Source organism: Eriocheir sinensis, chromosome 32, assembly GCF_024679095.1.
Source record: "Eriocheir sinensis breed Jianghai 21 chromosome 32, ASM2467909v1, whole genome shotgun sequence".
Taxonomy (NCBI): Eukaryota; Metazoa; Arthropoda; class Malacostraca; order Decapoda; family Varunidae; genus Eriocheir; species Eriocheir sinensis.
In genome coordinates, this window is record NC_066540.1 from 11,004,169 (window position 1) to 11,011,799 (window position 7,631).

The window sequence follows — 7,631 nt, forward strand, 5'->3', positions numbered from 1 at the left end:
ATCTAATTAAGTTTTGATAAGAGAAAATGCATAGGCTACTCGTGATGTTATCGCCAGTGTCTCCATCACACTGTCATTTGCTGAGTGTTACTGTTATTACCCCCCCCGTCGGCGGCAGCCTTGTTCGTCAGCGTCCTAGTGTCGTGGCGCTCCCCGGGCCTGATCATCCCATTAGTTACGGTGTTGCATTAGGCAACATTTACGCCGTGAGCCACCGCGGACCGTGTGTATTAAGTGTTACTGCACAGCGTGTGTACTTACACCAAGTGACCTGCCACATTATTCATTATATATATATATATATATATATATATATATATATATATATATATATATATATATATATATATATATATATATATATATTTCACATTTCTTCACTAGTAAATTTACTGCAGTTCGTTTATGCAATTTATGACAGTCGAACCACAATCTGAAATCCACCAATCAGTAAAATAAAGAATGAAGGGTAAAGTATTTTGTGAAGCTGCAGAAAAGTGTGTCACCGCCTCGCCAAGGGAAAAAATATTTTTGAAATTTCCTGCACGGCGATAAAAGTGTGGCGCGTGAAGATAAAACTGGCGGCAGGTTTTAGCAGGGCGGGACGGAGTTAGCTGCTGCTGCAATACAGACTCTGTTCGTGCTGTAAATTTAACAAACATGCAACACACACACACACACACACACACACACACACACACACACACACACACACACACACACACACACCACGGGTTTGATAAAGATGATGCTCCAGTCTCCCCACAAATACGATGATGCCATGAAGTAATGGAATGATCGGCGGGGGACCAGTGAGGCAGTATGATTATCACGGAAGACTCGATCAAGACGTCCTCCCATGCACAGCCGTGCTGCGGCTCGTGTGCCGGGGGAAGGGAACGGAAGAGGTGTGCCCGTGGAGCTGAGGCTGCGAGGTGCGGCCGTGCGGGCAGTGAACAAATCTGCATGAGCCTGTCTTTACACGCTCATTGACACCTTTCGAACTAACTTTGACCAATATTTTTTTCGGGTTCTTCCTGTTAAAAAAAAAAAAAAACGAGAACTCGATCAGTTTCATATGCAGCCATTGGAAAGAGTTCATATGAGAGGCGGAAGCGTCTTGAGAATTACCGCCCAGGATGCTTATACGTGTGAAGCGTGTGTCATCGTACTCAGACATCCCCCACCCTGCCTGTTGTATAATGAAGGGCCATATCCTTAAACATTTCGGTCCTAAAACACGCACACATTCGACTAGGATTTCGTAGTAGTTGTGATTATTTCCTCGGGTAGTTTTGTGACTCTGGTGATAGTTTGATGAACCTCCTGTACCATGAACGTTAGAAGAAAAAAAAATCATGCGAACTCGATCAGTCTCATATCGTCACCCTCATAAAATAATCGCCTGTCATTTTTCAGCGATTTCCAGGTTTTTGTTTACTTCGATTTTTCAATATGTGACGCCCATTTCTGTATAGTTGCCTTCTTCATTCAGGGTTTGAGTGTTCTAGAATTGGCCTTTTCATTCCTGCCTAAATCTTAAGTCAAATGAGATGATGACAGTTCTTTTCTGATTTCCTGTAAAGTAGAAAATAATGACTTCGGCGCTTTGTTTACGAAGGTGACGCTATGCAGCCTTTGGAAAGAGTTGGAGAAGAAGACACGTAGAAGACAGGGAAAAGAACGGAAAGACAGAAAAAAGAATAGACAGCGAAGAAAAGATATGAGAGGCGGAAGCGTCTGAGAATATACCGACCAGGATGCTAATACGTGTGAAGCGTGTGTCATCGTACTCAGACATCCCCCACCCGTGCCTGATGTATAATGTAAGGTCGCCAAGGGAGCAGCATAGCAGAGGATATATACACACGTTCCTGATCACCGGTACAGCACGACCAGCATTCAGGGACGCTCGTGGACATGAAAGAAGTGTGTTTCATGAGGGGGGCGTCATGTCATCGTACGCAGAGGTCCCCACACGCTGGTCATGTCTTCCCCTCGACACCCCTCTCTTAAAACCTTCCCCCTGGTCTCATAAATTTTTTTAGCCTCTACAACTGATTTTTTTTCCCCCTAAACATACTCCTCTGAACACCATTATCGATTTTTTTTCACAGGTCCATTTTTTTTCTTTCATCATATAGCACGGTTTCTTTTGTGTTACCTGTATATATATTTTTTGTTTTTGCTTCTTGTTATCGTTAGCTAATATTGATACAGAAGGACTAGATTTTTGTCTGCTGCTAGGCCTACAGGTTTTTTTTTTTAGTTATCTTCGTTATCGTTAGCTAATATTGGTACGGCAGAACTAATTTTTTCGTCTACTGCTAGGCCTACATGTTTTTTGTTTTTTTGTTATCTGTTATTGTTAGCTAATATTGGTACAGCAGGACTAGATTTTTGTCTCTACTGCTAGGCCTACATGTTTTTTTTAGTTATCTTTGTTATCGTTAGAATATTGGTACAGAAGGACTATTTTTTTTTTTGTCTCTACTGCTAGGCCTACATGTTTTTTTTAGTTATCTTCGTTATCGTTAGAATATTGATACAGAAGGACTAGTTTTTTTTTGTCTCTACTTCTACATGTTTTTTTTTTTACTTCGTTATTGTTAGTTATTATTGGTACAGCAGGACTTTTTTTTGTTCACTGCTACATATTTTTATTATCTTATACGCCTCTGGACACCATTATCGATTCTTTCCCATGTCCATTTTTTTCTTTCTTCACACAGGTTAGGTAAGGTTAGGTAAGGTAAGGTAAGGTAAGGTATGCAACAGTTAGGTTAGTAGCACATCATTTTTGTTCTACCTGTCATTTTTGTTTCGTTTTTACTCCGCGTTATCATCAGCTAATGTTAATCCACTGCACGACCAATGTTTTTACCAATATCTTCCATCTTTCTCTTGTGTTAGTCTTGGCACAGTGTTGTTTAAAGGTCTATTTACGCATACAGGGTTGTTAAACAGTGGTAAGTAGTAGTAGCGTGTCAGTGTAATATAAGGTTGAAGGGATGCATGTTGTTAGCTAGAGCACATGAAGAAAGGCAAGGTCGGCTAGAATGGGGAACGGCACTGCACGGAGAAAGAGAGAAGAAAAAAAAGAGTGAGAAAATAAGTAGAGAAAAAAAAGCGCAAAAGAAAAAGAAGAGAAAAAAGGAGAAAGGGAGAGTGAAAGAAAAAAAGAGAAAGAAAAAAGAAAGAAAAAAATAGAGAAAGAAAAAAGAGAATGAGAGAGAGAGAGAGAGAGAGAGGTGGGGAGTATGGGGGGGTCAGCTGGTTTCCTCGTTTCCTTTCCCTAATCTTTACCGAACATCGAATAAGGTTCCTTCCCTCTCTTCCTCCCCCCACCCCCCCACCCCCACCCTTTCTTCTGTTTTTGCTGGTCGTTCCTCCTTTTTTCTCCTCCTCCTCCTCCTCCTCCTCCTCCTCCTCCTCCTCCTCCTCCTCTCCCAGCAAACTTAACATCCATAAGAAGGCGTCAATATCAGGCTTTCCTGCATAGATTGGGCCGATGCGGTGCTCTCTCTCTCTCTCTCTCTCTCTCTCTCTCTCTCTCTCTCTCTCTCTCTTTTTCCTTCTCCTTCTCTCTCTCCTCTCTCTCTCTCTCTCTCTCTCTCTCTCTCTCTCTCTCTCTCTCTCTCTCTCTCTCTCTCTCTCTCTCTCTCTCTCTCTCTCTCTCTCTCTCTCTCTCTCTCTCTCTCTCTCTCTCTCTCTCTCTCTCTCTCTCTCTCGTCCTAACCCTTCTCTTGTCTCCTTTTGAACTCCTCCTCCTCCTCCTCCTCCTCCTCCTCTCCTCCTTTTTCGGCTCATCTCCTTTGTCAGCCTCTCAATCTTCTCCCTTTTTTACATCCTCTCCGTGTCTGTCTTTCCTTCCTCCGGCTCTTCGGGTCACCTCTTTCCTCTTTACTTAGCGCCGGGTCACTCTCTCTCTCTCTCTCTCTCTCTCTCTCTCTCTCTCTCTCTCTCTCTCTCTCTCTCTCTCTCTCTCTCTTGCCACTTCTCGCTTTTTCGTTTTATTTTATTTCTTTTTCCTTTCATTTATATTTCTTTCCATTCTTTCCTTTCCCTTACATCCACTTTTTTATTTTACATTCCTCTTCTTTTCCTTCCCTTTCCTTTCCTTTCCTTCCCTTCCCTTCCCTTCCCTTCCCTTCCCTTCCCTTCCCTTCTCTTCTCTTCTCTTCTCTTCTCTTCTCTTCCCTTCCCTTCCCTTCCCTTATCTTCTCTTCTCTTCTCTTCCTTTCCCTTCCCTAACGATCCCTTTCCTTTCTTTCCCTTTCTTTCCTTCCCTTCCTTTCCCTTCCGATCCCTTCCCTTTCTTTCCCAGTCCTTCCCTTCCTTTCCTTTCTTCCCTTCCCTTTCCTTCTATATCCTATCCTTCCTTTTGCTATTTCTCTCGTCTCCTTTCCTCTCCTTCACCATTATCCTTTACCTCGTTCCTTCAATACACTGACCCGTACACTCAAAGCTAAGGGGTAGGAGACGGCGGCGGTGTGTGTGTGTGTGTGTGTGTGTGTGTGTGTGTAGGGTTGTTGGGTGGACAGACATCGAGCAAGCCAGCCAACCAGGGATGGAGGGAAGGAGGAAGCAGTGTGTGGCCTGGCTCCACCACCACCACCACCACAGCGCCCTCCCTCCCACTCTCCCTCCCGGCGATCGATAACCTAGGCCGGCACTCTGATAAGATACTTGGGGGGGTGCGGGACGGGGGACGGACGGGCAGGGATTATTATTATTATTATTATTATTATTATTATTAGTAGTAGTAGTAGTAACAGCAGTAGTAGAAGTAGTAGTAGTAGTAGTAGTAGTATCATTATTATTGTTATGTCATCCTCCTCATCCTGACCACAGCCACAGCGATAAAAAGACACTGATCGACGTTCTCCGCTAGATGGAAAAATTCAGGACCCGTAAGTAGGTTGATTAAATGAACGCGAAGAAAGAATGTCCCTTCATCGGCCGCCATGTGAAAGCTATCTTCCCAGCGATGAAAATAATGATGCCTCGCCCCCCCCCATCCCCCCCAACACCCCACCCCCCTTGCGTCCCTCCATTCGCGTCCTTCCCCTCATTTCCCTCCCCTTCACATCCCTCCCCATCCTCCCCTCCCCTCCCCTTCCTCCCCTCCCATCATGTCCTTCCTCCTCACTTCCGTCCCCTATTATTATTATTATTATTATTATTATTATTATTATTATTATTATTATTATTATTATTATTATTAGTAGTAGTAGTAGTAGCAGTAGTAGTAGTAACAGTAGTAGTAGTGATGGTAGTAGTAGTAGTAGCAGTAGTTTTCTCTTATAACCTGTTCCTCTTATTTTCGTCTCTCTCTCTCTCTCTCTCTCTCTCTCTCTCTCTCTCTCTCTCTCTCTCTCTCTCTCTCTCTCTCTCTCTCTCTCTCGTTACCTTGGCTATAATAGAATTTGTCCCAGGAGTGCATCAACCAGGAAGAAAGGAAGGAAGGAAGGATGGATGGGAAAGAGAGAGAGGAATTTATTGAGGTAAGAAAAGGAGGAGGAAGGAGATAAGGGAAGGAACACACAAGGGAGGAGAGCGAAACGGATGGAGGAAGGAATGCAAGAAATATGGAAGGAATTATTGGATCAAGGAAGGAAGGTGAGGCAGGTGGAAAGGAGGGAGAGAGGAAGATGATGATGAATGTGGGAAGGAAGGAAGGGAAAAAAAGGGATTATGCGAGTGATGAATTGAGGACGGAATGAAAGAATGGATTAGGGGAGGAAAAAGAATCGAGGTAGGAGGGAAAGAGAGAAAAAAAGAATGGAGAGAAGGAGAAATAAGGAAAAAGGAAGAACTGAGAGAGTGAAGGTCAGAGGGAAGGAATATACGGGGTCCATACTGCATCTTCATCAATACCACCTTTTTTTTCCTCGAAGATATATAGGTGTATGTGTCTGAGAGAGAGAGAGAGAGAGAGAGAGAGAGAGAGACTTATAAGAAGGGGTGTGAAAGTAATGTGGCTTCATCATCCCCACTTCTTTTGATGTTGAAATTATATGGTTCAATGTCCTCTTTCCCCCTCTCTTGTCACCTCTACTACTACTACTACTACTACTACTACTACTGCTGCTATGCCTACTACTATTACTGCTTCTATTTTCTCATCTCCTCCTTTCATTTCCTTTCGTCTCGTCTCCTTCCCTTTCCTTGTCTTTCCTTTCCTTTCATATCCCTTCCATTTCGTTTCAAACCTTTTCTTTCTATTCCTTTCCATTTCTTTCATTTTATTTCGCATTCCCTCCTTTTCCTTTCCTTTCGTCTCGTCTCCTTCCCTTTCCTTGTCTTTCCTTTCCTTTCATATCCCTTCCATTTCTTTTCAAACCTTTTCTTTCTATTCCTTTCCATTTCTTTCATTTTATTTCGCATTCCCTCCTTTTCCTTTCCTTTCCTTTCGTCTCTTCTCCTTCCCTTTCCTTGTCTTTCCTTTCCTCTCCCTTCCTTTCCTTTCATATCCCTTCCATTTCTTTTCAAACCTTTTCTTTCTATTCCTTTCCATTTCTTTCATTTTATTTCGCATTCCCTCCGTTTCCTTTCCTTTCCTTTCGTCTCTTCTCCTTCCCTTTCCTTGTCTTTCCTTTCCTCTCCCTTCCTTTCCTTTCATATCCCTTCCATTTCTTTTCAAACCTTTTCTTTCTATTCCTTTCCATTTCTTTCATTTTATTTCGCATCCCCTCCTTTCTTTCCTTTCCTTTCGTCTCTTCTCCTTCTTTCAAACCTTTTCTTTCTATTCCTTTCCATTTCTTTCATTTTATTTCGCATCCCCTCCTTTCTTTTTCCTTTCCTCACTACTACTACTACTACTACTACTACTACTTACATTATCATCTTCATCAGAGAAAGGGGACTACCATATTTTTCACTCCTACGAAACCACCGTCAACACATCATAAAAAAAAATAAAAAATAAAATGAAAAAGTCTTCCATTTGATATATTTCCAGTGGACTTATTTTTTTTACCGTTACGAGATATTAAATTGAAAAAAGAAAAGAAAAAACCTGTCGCCGAGGCCATACTAATGAAATTTTTTGATAATTCTACCCGTGAGGAGGGGGGAAGGGGCAATGGGGGAAGGAGGAAGGAGAGGGGGAGGGAGGGGGCTGATGTCCGTTTGACTTATCTTTTACGGTGACTCGATGATGTGAATGATTCGTGAGGAGTTTTTATTTCCACAGCACGTCGCGGCTCTGTATATTAATGTGTCCTAAATAGAGAGATAGAGAGAAAGAGGGAGAGGGACAGGGACAGAGACAGAGACAGAGACAGAGACAGAGACAGAAAGGGAAAGGGAGAGGGAGAAAGGGAGAGTGGGAGAGGGAGAGGGATGAAGAACGAAATAAAGAAAGGAAGAAAAATAAGGAAATAAAAGTAAAAAAGACAAAGAAAAATAGAAAAAGCAACAGGAAAACAAAGAAAACATGAGAGAGAGAGAGAGAGAGAGAGGGGGGGGGGGGGGCGGTGGGGAGTCCGTTGGGGGGCACTTTTCACACCTCTTTTAGGCTCGTGGTAATCCCCCGGAGATAAGATAACTTTTATTCCTTCACTTGAACACCTTACTTCTTTTCCTCTCTCCTTTTCCCCCCGTTGCGGTTATAACTCTTCTTTCAT

General features: G+C 42.8%; 1 protein-coding gene and 1 long non-coding RNA gene across 2 annotated transcripts in view; both read left to right on the forward strand.

Annotated features, from left to right (window-relative positions):
- LOC127006428 (G protein-coupled receptor kinase 1-like) overlaps nucleotides 1-7,631 on the forward strand; it is a 102,390-nt gene that overhangs the window by 43,039 nt on the left and 51,720 nt on the right. The gene's annotated exons all lie outside the window — the stretch shown is intronic.
- LOC127006136 (uncharacterized) overlaps nucleotides 7,491-7,631 on the forward strand; it is a 955-nt gene continuing 814 nt past the window's right edge. The window contains exon 1 of the long non-coding RNA XR_007759096.1: nucleotides 7,491-7,631. This exon is cut by the window's right edge and continues 267 nt beyond it. This is a non-coding gene — a long non-coding RNA (uncharacterized LOC127006136).